This window comes from Carettochelys insculpta, chromosome 4, assembly GCF_033958435.1.
Source record: "Carettochelys insculpta isolate YL-2023 chromosome 4, ASM3395843v1, whole genome shotgun sequence".
In the NCBI taxonomy this organism is placed as follows: domain Eukaryota; kingdom Metazoa; phylum Chordata; order Testudines; family Carettochelyidae; genus Carettochelys; species Carettochelys insculpta.
The window spans coordinates 17,371,267-17,386,431 of NC_134140.1; the positions used below are offsets into that span (position 1 = coordinate 17,371,267).

Here is a 15,165-nt window from a genome sequence, read left to right on the forward strand (position 1 = left end):
TTCTTGCTTCAGGCACAAACTTAGCTACTTACGGCACTGCCCTATAGTAAGCCTGAGGAGCAAAGTTGGATATAAGCGGGTGCCTCTATACCAAAATAAAAGACCCATGGCACAGCTGCAGCCCTGTCTACACTGCCAGTTGAATGGCAGAGCTTTTGTCACTCACAGGGGCTTAATCACCCCCACCCTGCAAAGGATAAAAATTTTGCCCTGGCAAGTTGTTGTGATCACTTCTGGGGGTTTTCATGTGATCATTCCCTCAAGGGGTTTGTTCGCAGAACCCACAGATCCTGGGACAACATCGGAGGCCAAGACGCAACTGCACAGAAGACCTATGCCTCCACACTAGCTCTAGGACTGGACTACCTGACCCCTGAATTTTCTCCAGCCATCATTTTACACAATGCATCACTTCAAAGTGAATAACTTCACATACATATGTGAGGAAGTGCGAAGCTTTGCTTTAAGGATTCCCTCCAGTAGCGTTTATATAACATACACTCTGGGGTGAAATCCTGTCCCTTTAAAAGTCAATGGTCAGATTTGTAATGTCTTCCATGTGGGCCTAGATTTCAACCAAACAGTTTGATACAACACTCACTAAAGTCAATGGAAAGACTCTGACTGACTTCAGTGGACAGTGGATTACACCCTGCCATATACAGGGTGATAGAGAAGGATTTCATTACAATATATTAAAATCTCAATGGGATCAGAGGCCCATTTTGCTAGGCACTGCCCAAACCTGGCTGCTCATCCGTGTAAACATGCTCTGAGTTCCAGTGGACTGTTCTTTCCATTAGGCAACACTGCCTATCCTTCCATCTAAGGCAAAACAGAAAGCCCATTGTTAGTTATCAAGTATCAGAGAGGTAGCCGAGTCTGTCTGTATCTTCAAAAACAGCAAGAAGTCCTGTGGTACCTTATAGATGAACAGATATTTTAGAGCATTAACTTCATGGGCAAAGATCCATTTCGTCAGAGTTATCTAATTTCTTGCAGGCATCTTGGAGAATTAGGTCCGGAAGAGGCTGTGGGTATATGTATCAGGGTATTCCAAACATGAATGGTGACATAAGTGGAAGTTGAAAGAACATTATGAGGGGAGTGGACAAATGAGTGGTCATTTAACATTTGTTTTTACATCTCTTTGTTGCTCCTGGTTTTTAAAGGGCAGTAATCAAGCCTTCCGAAAGCATGTCTTCCAGTTAAGACCTGAGCAGAAACTTAGTGCACTGACCTGAAACGTCTGTGCACCACAAGTGTGAGGATGCACAAATCTCACAGCACACAGTGCCCCTTGTAGTTAGGTTCCTAAAAGGCATGCTCTATTTTCCAACCTCCGTACTTTCTTGCCTGCTTCCCTCCATTCTGCTTTCATTCCATTATGTACCTGTCACCAGCTCAGGATTTAGCTGAACAAATAAATATTGCTGGAGATCTGTCAGTGCTGCTAAAAGAGCAGCTTGTCACAGAAGCACTATACGGGGCAGCCAAGCTGAAGCTGTCCTCTGGAAAAATTATTTTCCTATGGAAAATAAGCATCAGCTTCTTGCAAAGTATACAGACTTGGGACAACATGGTCCTTGGTGCTGGACGTGTTTAGGCTTGAAGTTTTAGAATTATGTATCTTTTACTTAGAAATCCACTTAGATCATTATCATTATTTTAAAAAATGTTTGCTTGGCTTTTGGAAAGAGGGGTTTTCCCCCTTAACCCTTTATTTATCTGTATCTGCAAATTCTGACCTTGGATGTGCAGAAGGGACACCTACTAAAAACAATGCAAACTACTTGTCTGCATGCAGGGGTAAAATTGAGTACAGAGGATTTATGGACCAATCAAAGTCCTCTCATCTTCATCCCCCAGAAATAGCCATTGGTTAATCTCACAATCAGGTTAATCTCATTTAAGCTTTCTAGGGGGAACTCCTTCTGCTCGTACCGCTAGTATGGAAGGATCTTATGCCCAATGCATTTCTACAACATCAGGGTATGTTTGGACAGGGTGAATGGGTTCTTGCAGGCATTGTACCAAGCCCTCCATGACACAGATCACAACTTTGTAGGGGCTCCCTCTGCGCCCCAAAGAAGGGCATGTGGAGTTTGGAGAAGTGTGAGCGTGGACTGGGAAAGTGACAAGACCCTGGCTGAAGGACCCATAACTACAGGGCTCCAGTCACGACCTTCATGTCTAGCTCTAGGTTCAAAATTCTAGGAGACACATGAACTCAGACTATAAGGGCTTGATAGTTGACCCTGGTATTCCTCCTCATTGTGAAGCATAAGGGAGGTTGACTTCTCTCTGTGAAGATGGCCTGATAATTCCATCCTAGATACAGTGATTCCAGCTATGCAATTTTCGTAGTTGGAATTGCCTGTCTAGGATTGACTATCAGGTTTAGTGTACACCTGGCCCAGGCATAATGTGTGTCTGAGGGTTGCTTCAAAGTAAATCAGGTTGATGGGGAAATTGTTTAGAACAGAATAAGTTATATAGTGAGAATTGGTCAATCTATATAAATTCTTCATTGGGTGTTTGCATCTGGCTGTAACTTTATTCTGGGGGCTTCAGCAAAACAGCAACGGCTTCCTTGGAGCTAACTGTACTCCAGTCATAGTCCAAAATTGACCTCTCAATCCTAGACCTTTGTGGAAGGGGAGGAAGAGATTCACCTTCTCCTAAAACAGACTACAAAATATCTCCAGATACACAAAACTACTCACTTATACTGTATGCAAGCAGGTTATGTCACACTTACAGAACAGATGCAAAAGACCGTAACAGTTGAAAAAACAAAAACCTTAAAAACAACCTTAAAATCTTCCACCTGTAATAGATTAGGAGTAATTTAATTAAAATTACCCTAGATTATCAGTCCTCAATCATTTGTAAATAACACACTACAAAAATAATTCTTAACATTAGACTTGAAGCCAGACACTGAAAGCCACAGCAAATATAGGGCCATCTGTTAGCTGACTGAAAGTGAGCAGAGCTAAAGCAATTTACGTCAGCTGAGGATCAGAGTCCTGTTCTTGCACTGACTGCAGCACTATACCAGAATAACTCCACAGGTTTGATACTGAGCACACACGGCTTTGTGCTTACTGTAGCTTTTGGTGAAGCCAGAGGAGACTCAGGAGAGCTAAATACTCCTTCCTGTGTTTCCTTTTCAGCAACATTAGGAGGCCATGCCACCCTGGGAATGAGAGACAGGGACAATCAGAAGCATAAATAATGGGAGCTAAAATACATCCAAAAATCAAGACAAGAAGAGGCACCCAGACAGCAGCCAGGTGTAAGACAAGCATCTTATACCAACAGCTGCTTGTCCTTCCCAGATTTAAAAGGCCAGCTACCAAAAGAGGTCCACAGTTTTTGTCTTGATGTAAAACAAATCCCCTTACCAAAATTCAAACAAATGCCCTCCAAATGGCACCAAAATTGTAAAATGTAACTGAAAAAATCTGATTTTATTTTTCTATTGAAAAACAAGCCATTGGCCATGAAAATGCAATTGTTCTAGTCAAAAAAAAATTTTGGTTGAAAAGCCATTTTTCATCCCATAGTGTCTAGATGAAAAAAATACGAACCAACTCCACTAACCAACCAACTAATAATGCCCAGGTTTGAGTCCAACATTGAACTCATGCTTTCAAGTAAATAAAGAATTAGACAAAATGGGCTCTATGGAGATTCTGATAGGAAACGAAGTTGAGGTGGCTTCACTGAGACGACAAAACAAGGTGGAATAAAATATAAGACGAGAAATTAACATTTAAGCAAACATATGCTTGGCCAAAACAAATGATAACTGAAGAATAATTTCTCATTGCACCTATCTGATGCTGGCATGATGTATGATATATTCCGGGGTTGCAAATGAGGATAGCTTGGGTAAGCAGTTTCGCAGTTCAGCATTGGATTGTGTCTTTTAAATTAATAAGTTGCACACTCAAACACAGAAAGGGAAGGCTATTTTAGTGTAAGACAAGGCAGTAATTTTTAAATGTAGCAAGCAGTTGGTGACTCTGCAGGAGCCAGTCTGAAGAATTGCCATGAATTACCTGTTTCAGAGGGTAGCCATGTTTCAGCAAAAACAACAAGAAATGTTAAATTATGGCATACTTCAGCATGAAACTCCAGAGCTGGAACTCATATGCAAACTTGACACTATCCGATTGGTCTGAATAGCGACTAGGAGTGGCTAACTCACTACAAAAAGTAATTTTCCCCCTTTTGGTGTTCTCACTTTCTCACCAACTGTTAGGAAAGGGCCACATCTACCCTGACTGAATTGACCTTGTTAACACTCGTCCTCTGAATAGTAACATCACAGTCCCAGGTTAGCATACATATATATATACCTGCCAAACTGACGTCTCCATTTCAGGCATCCGAAGAAGTAGGTTCCAGCCCATGAAAGCTCATGCCCAAATAAAATTGTTAGTTTTTAAGGTGCCACATGAATACTTGCTGGCTGCTCTCGAGAGACAGGGCCAGATACTCCATTGCCATGCAGCTTGGGCAGTCAGATGCACGGGGAACAAGTGAGCACAGTTAGTGGGGTGTGGTACCAAATCAGAGCCCAAGTGCCTTGCTCTGGTGTAAGAGATTACAGAAAGGGCAGGGCAGTGAAGCATCAGGCTCGCAGTCTCCAGCAATGAAGTCGTGCCCCCTCTGTGAAGCAAGTGACCTTGCCACAGTGGACTTTCCTAGGGGAGTCCTCTGTCATCCATTCATGGCAAAGGGGAAATCTAAAAACCCATTCAGTGTCTAGTGGCCTGGATCCTGATCTCACTTACAGCAGCGTAGCTCCTCTCCTTTCAGTGATTTGCATCAGCCAGGCCCGCTGACAGAAAGTGGGGAAGAGGGCAGTTGCCGCATGGCCTGGTGATTCAAAAGGGCTGGAGTCCCGGGCCCTGCAAATTGTTGCTGGAGCTCTGTGGGGCGCACTCTGAGTGACCCTAAACTCGGGTGCGTGGAGAGCCTGCAGCATGCTCCAAGCAGTGCTGAAGGCTGGATGTCCCCAGCCCTGCCCCTTCCAGGAACATGGATCTGGTGCCCCCTCACCTTGCCCAGGGGCCCAGCAAATCACGCCCCCCGCCCCAACTCCCTGCTGGCACCAGCAGGTATAAGAGGAGAACCAAGCGCATTTGGTACACTCTTTTCACAAAGCTAATGTTAATGTTCATTTAGAACCAAATGTTCTTCCTCTTCCCACGCCGTGGGCACAAACTCTGGGAAAGTTCATTTTTAGACCCAAACACTGCAGCTCAGGTTTATTATGAGTGACAAGACAAATCTTACAGCAGCTTTCCTCATCACACATTCTCACTCAGTGCTACTGTACAAATAAAGCAGGCTAATCCAATTATAATTGAATTTATATTTGTAGTATTTGTAGAATAGGTCTAGTTTCATGCCACACATATTTTAGGTTTGGGAATTCAAAGCAGTTTGTATATTAAACTTTATACTGAAAGTGACCAAAGGAAACTCTTGCTTCATGTGGAGGACTTGTGGAGTTTGAGCCCCAGAATTGATTTCTTTCCCCAGTATTGGTGTGAAAATTTGAATTAGCAAAGGTGACAACTGTGGAGACTCAGGTAGCCAGCAGAGCCAAGCGGGAAGCAGATTTCTTGTCTCTTGAACATTTTTGAGAGTTTGACATTTTTGAGACCCATCGCTGGAGACCACTAGTAATACTATCATCACTAGGTAAATTTAAGTTACATTCTGCATCTACTAACTCCCATTGTATTATTATAATATTTTTGCGGAGGTGGGGACTCAAATATGATGACAAATTTATATCTCAGAATTTGAAGAAATAATTATTGAATCTATCTCGGAAAAACGCAAGGTTTACTCAGATGCTTAGGTTGAAACCTGGTCTCCACTGAACTGTCCATGGGAGACTTGTGATTGACTTCAGTGTACCCAGGATATTAACCAAAGCATTTGTTCAACGAGAAAATACTTGTTTTTCGAGATAGTTATTTCTGAGTTGTTTGGATTATGTCATTGTGATGCCCCCAATAGTTACTTAAACAGCATCACATATTGTTTGCATTCCATGGGCCAGATCCTGACAAGGTGTAAACTGGCATGCACAGTTAGGCAATTTACATCATCTGAATCACACACCCCACATTTCCATTCTGGCAGCAACCACAGACACAAAGAGCCATGAAGCTATGTCAGAGGAAGCTTTAAGACCTGGTTAAAAGGGAAGAGAAATTGGTAAAGGCAGCTTGGTCAGAATGGGAGCTCCATTAAAGTCTCTTCAAAGGATCCTTACCACTTATTGAGTTCTCAGTGCGTCATTTCTTAAAAATGATTTTTTAATAATAAAAACAGGTGAGATGGATGACCCTGAAAACTGGAATATCTCTTAGTATTCTAGCTTAGAGACAGCTGGTGCGAACAGTGCCTATTTGATTGAGAGCTATCTGCTCCAAAGTAGCATTGATTGTGACATGATTCACTGAGGCCAGAGTTTATCTTTACACAAGGACTGTCATTTTCCACGTTTTGTTCCTGGATTTTGCACTCTAGAATAGAGTTTTCTGGTAAGTTTCTCTGAAGTGTCTTAGTAGGAGAATGGAGTCTCATAACATGGGAGATCCTGACTAGATGAAAGGGGTTAACTCTATTGAGAAAAGATCACTTCACTGGATAGAAGAAGAATTATGGATTTTGACAAATGAAAAACTGGAGCATATAGCTGAATGTTTTTCTTCGGACCTTTTTCCTTAAGTTTTGGAAAGGTAAGGAGGAGATTTTAAAAGCCCCTCAGGGATAAAAGAACATAGATACCACTGATTTTCAAAGGGACTTGTGCTCTTTCTTGGGTAATTTTCAAAGAACCACTCAACAAAAGCTTCTACAGTCTAGTACTTAACAGGTGCTCACGCACATGCTGTACAAGTCACAGAAGACTGTAAATGCATTTATCTGGATTTAGCAGTTTGGGCCCATGTCCAGTGACACATATCCTTACAGCAGCAGTTCCCAGCCTTTTCCAGATGGGGACCCATTTTGACAATTCAGGAAGACTTGGAGACCCGAGGCAATTCAAAGACGGTGGAGAGCAGAGAGAGCAGAGCAGTAACTGGCTAATTTTGCACCTTAGGCAAGAATATAAAATTGTTGCCCCTCAGGTTTATATATTCATAATAGTTATTTCGCAGAAGAGGGGAAATATATTAATAAAATAATAACATGCCATTTAACATAGTCAGAGCTGTGGTGATGGAAAGGCACTCCTCCCCAAACTGCTCCCCCCAGCTTAAACCCCACAATCAGGGGCTTGGGGAGTCACATTCTGGGGCTAGGAGTCATTCAGGGGTAGAAGGGGGCTAGAGGAGACACACTCAGGGGCTAGGAAAGTCACTCTCAGGGGGTGCAGGGGACTAGGGCGGCTAAGGGAGTCACACTCAGGGTCTGCAGGGGGCTAGGGGAGTCACACTCAGGCTGGAAAGGGTGAGGAGAGTCACACTCAGAGGTTGCAGGGGGCTAGGGGAGTCACACTCAGGGGCTCAGAGTCACTCACAGGCTGGAGGTACCGAGAGGAGGCACAGGGACCCCTGCGGCTGGAAGCCGGCTGGGTCACAGAGCCCCGCCAGCAGCGCTAGCTGCCGGAACCCTGCTGGAATCTGGGGGGGGACCCCACCTCCTGCAGAGGCTTGAAGCCAGGGAGCTGATCAGCTCTGCCCTCCCTCCTTCCCAACCTCAGACTCAGGCCCCCACCTTACCTGAGCGGGGTGCTGCTCCTCAGGTAAGCAGTTCTCTGCCCTGCAGCTGATACAGTTCTCAATGTAATTGATTGATTTAACTGCCTGGCAGTTAAAGAAGTTGAGAATCACTTCAGGAGTGTGAATGGCTTCTTAATAGCCACCTTCGGCACTGCCCAGCCCAGCTGGCGAGCCATTTGAAATGTAATCATGACCCATGTTTGGGTCCTGACCCATAGGTTGGGAAACCCTGCCTTATAGTCTGGTATCTCAGCTACCCCTCTGACAGCAGGTTCTGTGGGGCTGCTATATCCTGCCAAGACAGCCGGGCTGGGAGTGGGCAAAGAAGGGTGTGGAGAGGCAGGGCCTTGGCTCCCTCCCACCAATACACTGGCTAGTACAGTCAGTCCTTGATATAAGTAATTGCAATGTAAGTTGTTTCGCACTTACAGAACCAAAGCTTTGAGGAACACAACGTACAAATTCCTCACACTTAAGTTGTTATGTAATTCACAAAAGGGAAAATTAGCCTACACTCCCAGCATTCTCTGCGACTCTCCTCTGTCTCATAGTGTACATGGGATAAAAATGGTTTAAAAGTGTACTTAAGGAGTGGGATCATTTCTTTAAATGTTGCTTAAAATGCCTTCAATGTATGGCCCGGTAAGTGAGTGGGACATTACGGTTTAAATGGTCACATAGGCAAAATTTACGCTCTTACAGTCCCAATCCCCCTCTATTTACAATATTTCTTATGGGGGGAAATTCCTCATTATACATTTTTTCACTGTAAGTCACAACTTTATGGTCCCTATCCCTGACAAGGACCTCATATACCTCTAAAACAGCACATTCTAGGCAGTAATGGTGCAGTAGCAAACTGTTTTTGCCTGACTCCAGGGGAGAACCAGAGAAAGGATTGTGACTCTTAAACTGACACATCCTTTGGGAGGCTTTTCAACTAACCATTGTCCTTCTGTCTTCACCCTTCTAAGAGTTCAATCTTGCCATACCTTTGGGTACAAAGAAATATGCTATTTAAGCAAATGAATGTATGGCTTGAAATGCCTGTGGCCTCCCTCTATCCCAGGTAGACATAGGAAAGGCGGCAGGTTAAAGATTGTTGTCTGCTCACAAACATTCTGAAAATAAAAGCCTGTATTCCTCAAGGCATTGACATGTTCCCACCGACAAGGGCCCCATTTAGTCCACAGAGCTGAACTCAGAGGATGGTGGTTTGGAGAAAAGAAAAACCTACTTAAACTTTATAGGTAAAGAAAATTCCCAAGCAAAGTGGACCATAATTAATACTTTCCAGTTACACCCTAGGAATCACCAACCTGTGTTTAGTGATACAGCTGATGGGTAATTTTATGGACTGTGCTGGTGTTTACAGACCCCACACTAAGGCTGAAGTAGTTGTGGGGCAGTACTGAGCCAAGAAAGCATCAGCAGCTGCAGAGAACGCTCCAGTTGGAGGACTTGCTTAAAAGGGGACTCTGCCACTCAAGCCAGGGCAGATGGACAGAGAGATACTTCTTCAGAAAAGCAGCTGAGCTGAAGCTGCTGGGACACAGGGATCAGTAGGGGAAGGGTCTAGACCAGGGGTGGCCAACCCTTTTGCATCTGGGGCCACTTGACAATTTTTTACATGTTCCAGGTGCTAAACACAAAATAGCCCACAACTCCCCATCCCCAGGCTTAACCCCTCTCAGTCCCAAACCTGCCCTCCCATCCCCAGGCTTAACCCTTCTCAGCCCCAAACCAGCCCCCACATCTCCAGGTTTAACCCTTCTCAGCCCCAAATCCACACCCACAATCCTCAGGATTAACCCACCTCAGAAGACAAGCTTCATGTGCTGCTGCTGCTCCTCTGCACCCGCCACCTCCCCCAACATTTCTCAGCAGGGCTGCATGGCCGCCCCTCCCTTCAGCTCTCCTGCTCCCTTCCCCCATCTGCAGTGCAGGCAGCTCCCTGCCCTGCTGCGCTAAAATAATGGAACTAAATGTAACTGGTTTAATGGCCAGATCCCTCCTGCTGTCCTGCTAGCTATTAAATCAATTACATTTAGTTCCATTATTTCAGCTGCAGCAGGGCAGAGAGCTGCAAGTGGCTCCTTAAAGAGACACATGCTGCTCTGGAACTGCAGGTCGCCGACCCCTGCCCCAGCTTGACTACGCTCTGCGCCCCACGCTCACTTTGGCCAGCTCGGGTAAAATGACACGGCTGCTGTGGGAAAAGGCCTTGTGGGCTGGATAAAAAGGCTTCACGGGTCAGATTCTGACCTATGGGCAACATGCCGGCCAGGCCGGTGTACACTGTGGTATGACCTGACTGGGAGGTCAAGGCCTTCCTGACCCCAACAACTGGACTCTGAAAAGTGAACAGTGAAGCCCCAACTAATTGTCCAAATTATTGAGAAGGAGGTTTAGTTCTGTGGCCAGGCTCCAAACTGGAGAACATGAGAGGTAAGAAGCGGCCCAGGGCAGGCTGATCTGTTGTACCAGCACCAGGGGACCTGAGTCCCCCTTTGCTTCTACTCCCTCCTCTGGATGGGTTGGCAGCACCTAGGGAGTCCTGCCAGACGACAGGCTGTAAGTTAGTCACCAGGCCCTGAGAACACTCAGCAAATCCATTTTAAGACTCTGGGAGGCTGCTGAGTTGTGGCTTGCTCACTGGCCACACTGGCTCAAGGGAAGCCTGCTTTACAGATGCACAATTTATCCAGCCCAAGACCCATCATATAAAATGGTTGTCATCATTACAAGATGTTCCAGAATGGAGGCTGTATTACCCTCCCTTAAATTTGGTTCGTAGATTTAAGCGCTGATCAGCATACTTCTACTCAGCTCTCCTTGCTTGATTTCTTTCCAAACCTACACCACAACTTCAAGTGCATTCACAAGACCTCACTTGTTTGTACAGTATGACTTAATGTAGCAAAACAGGACTGACAAATACAAAACTACTGTCCGTGCCCCTTGAATAACCCTTTTCTTAGACAATGAACTGAACTCTGAGATAACAGCAAAGGTATTCTATAGCCAATCAGACATACAGGAATTCGCTAGCTCTAACTTTCACGGGCAAACCCTATAATACAGTGCAAAATAGATGACCACAATAACGCTTCTATTTTTCCATCACCTTTCAAGTCTTTACTAACACTAACAAAACCTCTCACCCCTCATGGGAAATAAACACTGTAAGTATTGTTACATACACAATAAAAATCTTGGCTCATGATTGGCCAGAAAGCCATGTGGGGATGAATACTCAGAAATGTGAAAATATAAACCAACTATAGCTCATGCAGATAACTGCATCCAAAAAGCTCTATGTGCTTTAACTGAAAACATATGATTTAAACAAAAAGCAGTCAAGTAGCACTTTAAAGACTAGCAAAATAATTTATTAGGTGAGCTTTCGTGGGACAGACCCACTTCTTCAGTCCATAGCCAGACCAGACCAGAAGTGGGTCTGTCCCATGAAAGCTCACCTAATAAATTATTTTGCTAGTCTTTAAAGTGGTACTTGACTGCTTTTTGTTTTGATAGTGTATAGACTAGCATGGCTCTCTCTCTGTTTCTATTAATCATGTGTGATTTAGTTATTGTTCTTTGTCATTCCATAAATGTTCATGGCACAACATATAGATTCCTTGCCTACAGGGGTTTATAATCTGTAGGGCATACTTGGGGGGGGGGGGGGCCTGGGGGAGGGGTTCTCACATTTGTTTGACAAATTACACTTACATTAACTGGCTAAATCAACTGACTTCAGTGAAACTACTCTGGATAGAGTCTGGTGCGAGTGAGAGGAAAATCAGCCCCCAAGAAAAACAGGAAAAGTGAACATCTGTGTGATGGTCAGTCCCTTAGACACAGCCAGGCCTGCTGACAGGGGAATGAGGGGGTGAAAAGGGGACTATTGCTCTAGGGCCTGATGATTCAAAAGAGTCCAGGGTTCCTGGTCATTACTGCTACTACTGCCGTGCTAAGGGCTGGTGGAGTGGCAAGTTTTGGTCTGGGTGGCATTGAGGGCTGGCAACCTCTAGCCCCACTCCTTCCACCTGATGCCTCCAGGAGCATGGAGCTACTTCCCTCCCCCCACTCAACACACCATGCCCATAGTCCTGGCAATTCTCTCAGCTCCCCTAGGCATAGCCCTAAGCGAGGTGCGATAAGTAAGCTCCATCACCACCTTATAAGACATTAAAGCAGGTTTTTTCCAATGTTACTTATTTCAGTGTTCTAATGCAAGGGTCAGCAATCCCCAGCATGGGTGCCAATGCAACTATTTAAGAACCCCCCTTGGGCTTGCTCAGATCTGCTGTGGAGTGGGGCCTTGGATCCAATCACTCCCTGCTTCTCTCTGACCATCTGCTCTAGGCAGTGGAGGGCGATTTACACAGCCTTCTGTGCATCTAGCTTCAATGTCCAGGTAGCCTACGGAAGGCATAAAAGGGGGGTTGCTCCTACAGATGGGTCTAAAGGCCAAGTCCCATTCTAGCCAAGATGGGAAGGGATAACCAGACTAAGGGTAGGTCTACACATCTGTTATTTTGAAATAAAAACCATTGTTTTGAAATAACTATCCCACCATGTACACAACGCAACTGCCATTTAGAAATAATTTTGAAATGGCGGTTGGCTTATTTTGAAATTGGTAAACCTCATTCTACAAGGAATAGCACCTACTTCGAAATAGCTATTTTGAAGCAGGTGCTGTTAAGACAGGGAATAGAGCCTATTTCGAAATGAGCCATAGAGAGCTCAATGTCTCTATTTTGAAATAGGGTCTGTGTGTAGATGCTGTATTTCAAAACAGCTAAGTGCTATTTCGATATTCATTTTTGTGTTTAGCAGGGTTATTTCAAAATAAGCTCTTCCGGAACATCTTATTTCAAAATGAGGCTGCTGTACAGACATACCCTAAGACTGTGATAATAAGATTACAGTTGGATAGCATATGTTACAAAGTATAAGCCTATACTAGGGAAATAAGTTCATTTCAGATGCTCAGTTCTAGCTATGGTATTTGCATAGCTAGAATTGATGTATCAGAACTGACTTACATACCTAGTGTAGACATAGACTATATTCTTGCTTTGACCTCCCTTACTCCATGCAATAACATGGAGTACAGGGGTCAACTGTGGAGCCCAGGGAGATCAATTTTGCCACATCTTCACCAGACGTGCAAAATCAAGCTCCATAAGTTTAATTGCCAGCTTGTCAATCTGCTGGTAAGTATAGACAAGCCCAGAAGTATTTATTCACCTCTGATGACCTAGTCTCTGCTTGTTGACAGACTCAACAAAGGAGACCAATTACTTTTCTCTAGACCTTTAAAGTTGTTCTGATTCCTAGAGCTGGCTGGGAAATAGCTTTCCCATCCCAGGAATAGGTTTGAGATTTCAATATTTTCTGTAATCAGGAGAAAGAGTCTATTGCATATGTTCACACACTGACAACTATCCTGCCCCAGACCCCTTAATACATCCACAAACCTAAGTTTGGGTCAGTCAGAATGTTTCATTGTGATGACTTCTAAGTGTTTGATTGTGATTTTGAGCTTATTTTTAAAGGATTCTTTACTATAACTTGCTTAGATTTCTAAATGAAAAATTGTTTCGAACTGAAAAAAGAAAATAATTCATCTTGTAAATGTCAAAATGGGACATTTGGATGATTTGCAAATGTCTTGCTTTAAAAAAATGGAGAATGAGAAATTCATCACAACCAACCCTGCTTCACAGTTTCAGTTTGGAAAAATCAGTATTTCCCAGCAAATAAGTATAATAAACCCAGCCCTATTCCTTACCCTACACAGCTTCATGAGTTTTACAGCCCTTCTTTAAATAAACCCAGCTGGTACAGAATTTTATTCCTAGTTTACCAGTTAACTTTGAGGCCATATTGGAAGGAAGAATCTAGATGACCTTTGTGTTCCACTAAAGCATTTTCTTCTGTGGATATGTCCATATGTAGGGTCCTGCCCTCGCAGATGTCTGGTAGCAATGCTTACTAGTTACTTTCATTTGGTGAATGTTTTGTCTGCTTGTTAAGGTTGTAGATCCTCCACCAAAGGGAACAGCTATAAACCCAGCCTTACCATCACATAGTTTTATCACCAGTCTTGTGATATCTGCTTTTTTCCCCTTAAAAGCCCCAGCTCTGAGTCATGCCATTATATCAGCATCTCAGCAATCACTTGTATTAAAAGCAAGGTTCCAGCCCTCCTAGAGGTTAACACAGGCTTTAGATGGCTTAGAATTCAGAAGGAAATTAACTTAGGCAGTGGGAGACTTTAGTCCCTGATTCATTTCCCTGTGTGTTGATCAAAATGGAAACCACCACAGATGCAACTAAATATACAACCCCTGTGGTGACCGTCAGGAGCTGCTTACAGGAAGGCTCTGAGGAAACTTTTTTGCCAAGGCTGATCCCCTGCACCTCAAGGGTGGGCAGTTCATAGCTCCAGCACCCCTTGGCTTTTCACATCAGTTGTGAAAGGTTAAAAATAAATACATAAATAAATGAATAAAATTGCTGGAGTCCTGGCCATTAATTGCTTCAGTCCCAGCACCATTTTCCTTCCGAGTTAAGCCAAGCTTTTGCCCCGCCCCCTTCCTTTTCTAGGGTTCCAGCTAGGGATGGAGATTGTGGTGCATTTTGGGATAGGTGTGGAAGGCAGGCAGCTTGTTGGTATGTGTCAGTAAGATGCCACAGAGGGTCAGGCAGAGGAGCAGGGCAGCCAACAGGATTGTTGGGCCCCTTAACAATGGAACTGCTGGGCCCCAGGGCAACTGCCTTCCCTCCCCATCAGCAGGCCTGTAGAGGAGGATGGTGCTGATAACAGAAGGGGTGTGCAGATTCCCTGCACCCACTTCGGAGAGAGACATGTTTCATGCCTTTGATTTGCCTGATGCTGACCCACCCTGGCAAGCAGCCAGATCCTCCCCTGGTTGGGGATATTCCCCCAGAACAAAGTGCCTGGGGATCTTTGATTTGGGGCTAGCTGTACCTAACCAATCCATTCAGAGAGACTTTTTTGGCAAGATGCGTACACAAGTATTGCCAAACTGTAATTAAAATACAGATGTCTTGGGTGTCTGTCAGAGGTGGATCTGATCCTCCTCCATTGCCCCCTAAAACATGTTTACACACTGTGTGGGGCCTGATCCCCTGAATCCAATTGTCATTCCTGATCCAGAGGCAGGTTGCTATATGGTTTGGTGTTATCTCTAACAGAGGAAAAGATGTGGGGTTAATACATGGCAATAAAAGACAATATGGGGGAAAAGGAAGGGGAAAAATCCAATCATTAAAGGAAGGAAATAGGAAATAATATTTTTCCAATAAAGCACAATGAAAACAGAACTTTGCACACTTCATAAAAATCTGTTTTTCCTTTGAA

The 15,165-nt window shown here is 44.2% G+C and overlaps 1 long non-coding RNA gene across 1 annotated transcript in view; it reads right to left on the minus strand.

The window, feature by feature from the left end:
* Window positions 1-15,165, minus strand: part of LOC142012212 (uncharacterized) — a 132,535-nt gene that overhangs the window by 116,410 nt on the left and 960 nt on the right. The gene's annotated exons all lie outside the window — the stretch shown is intronic.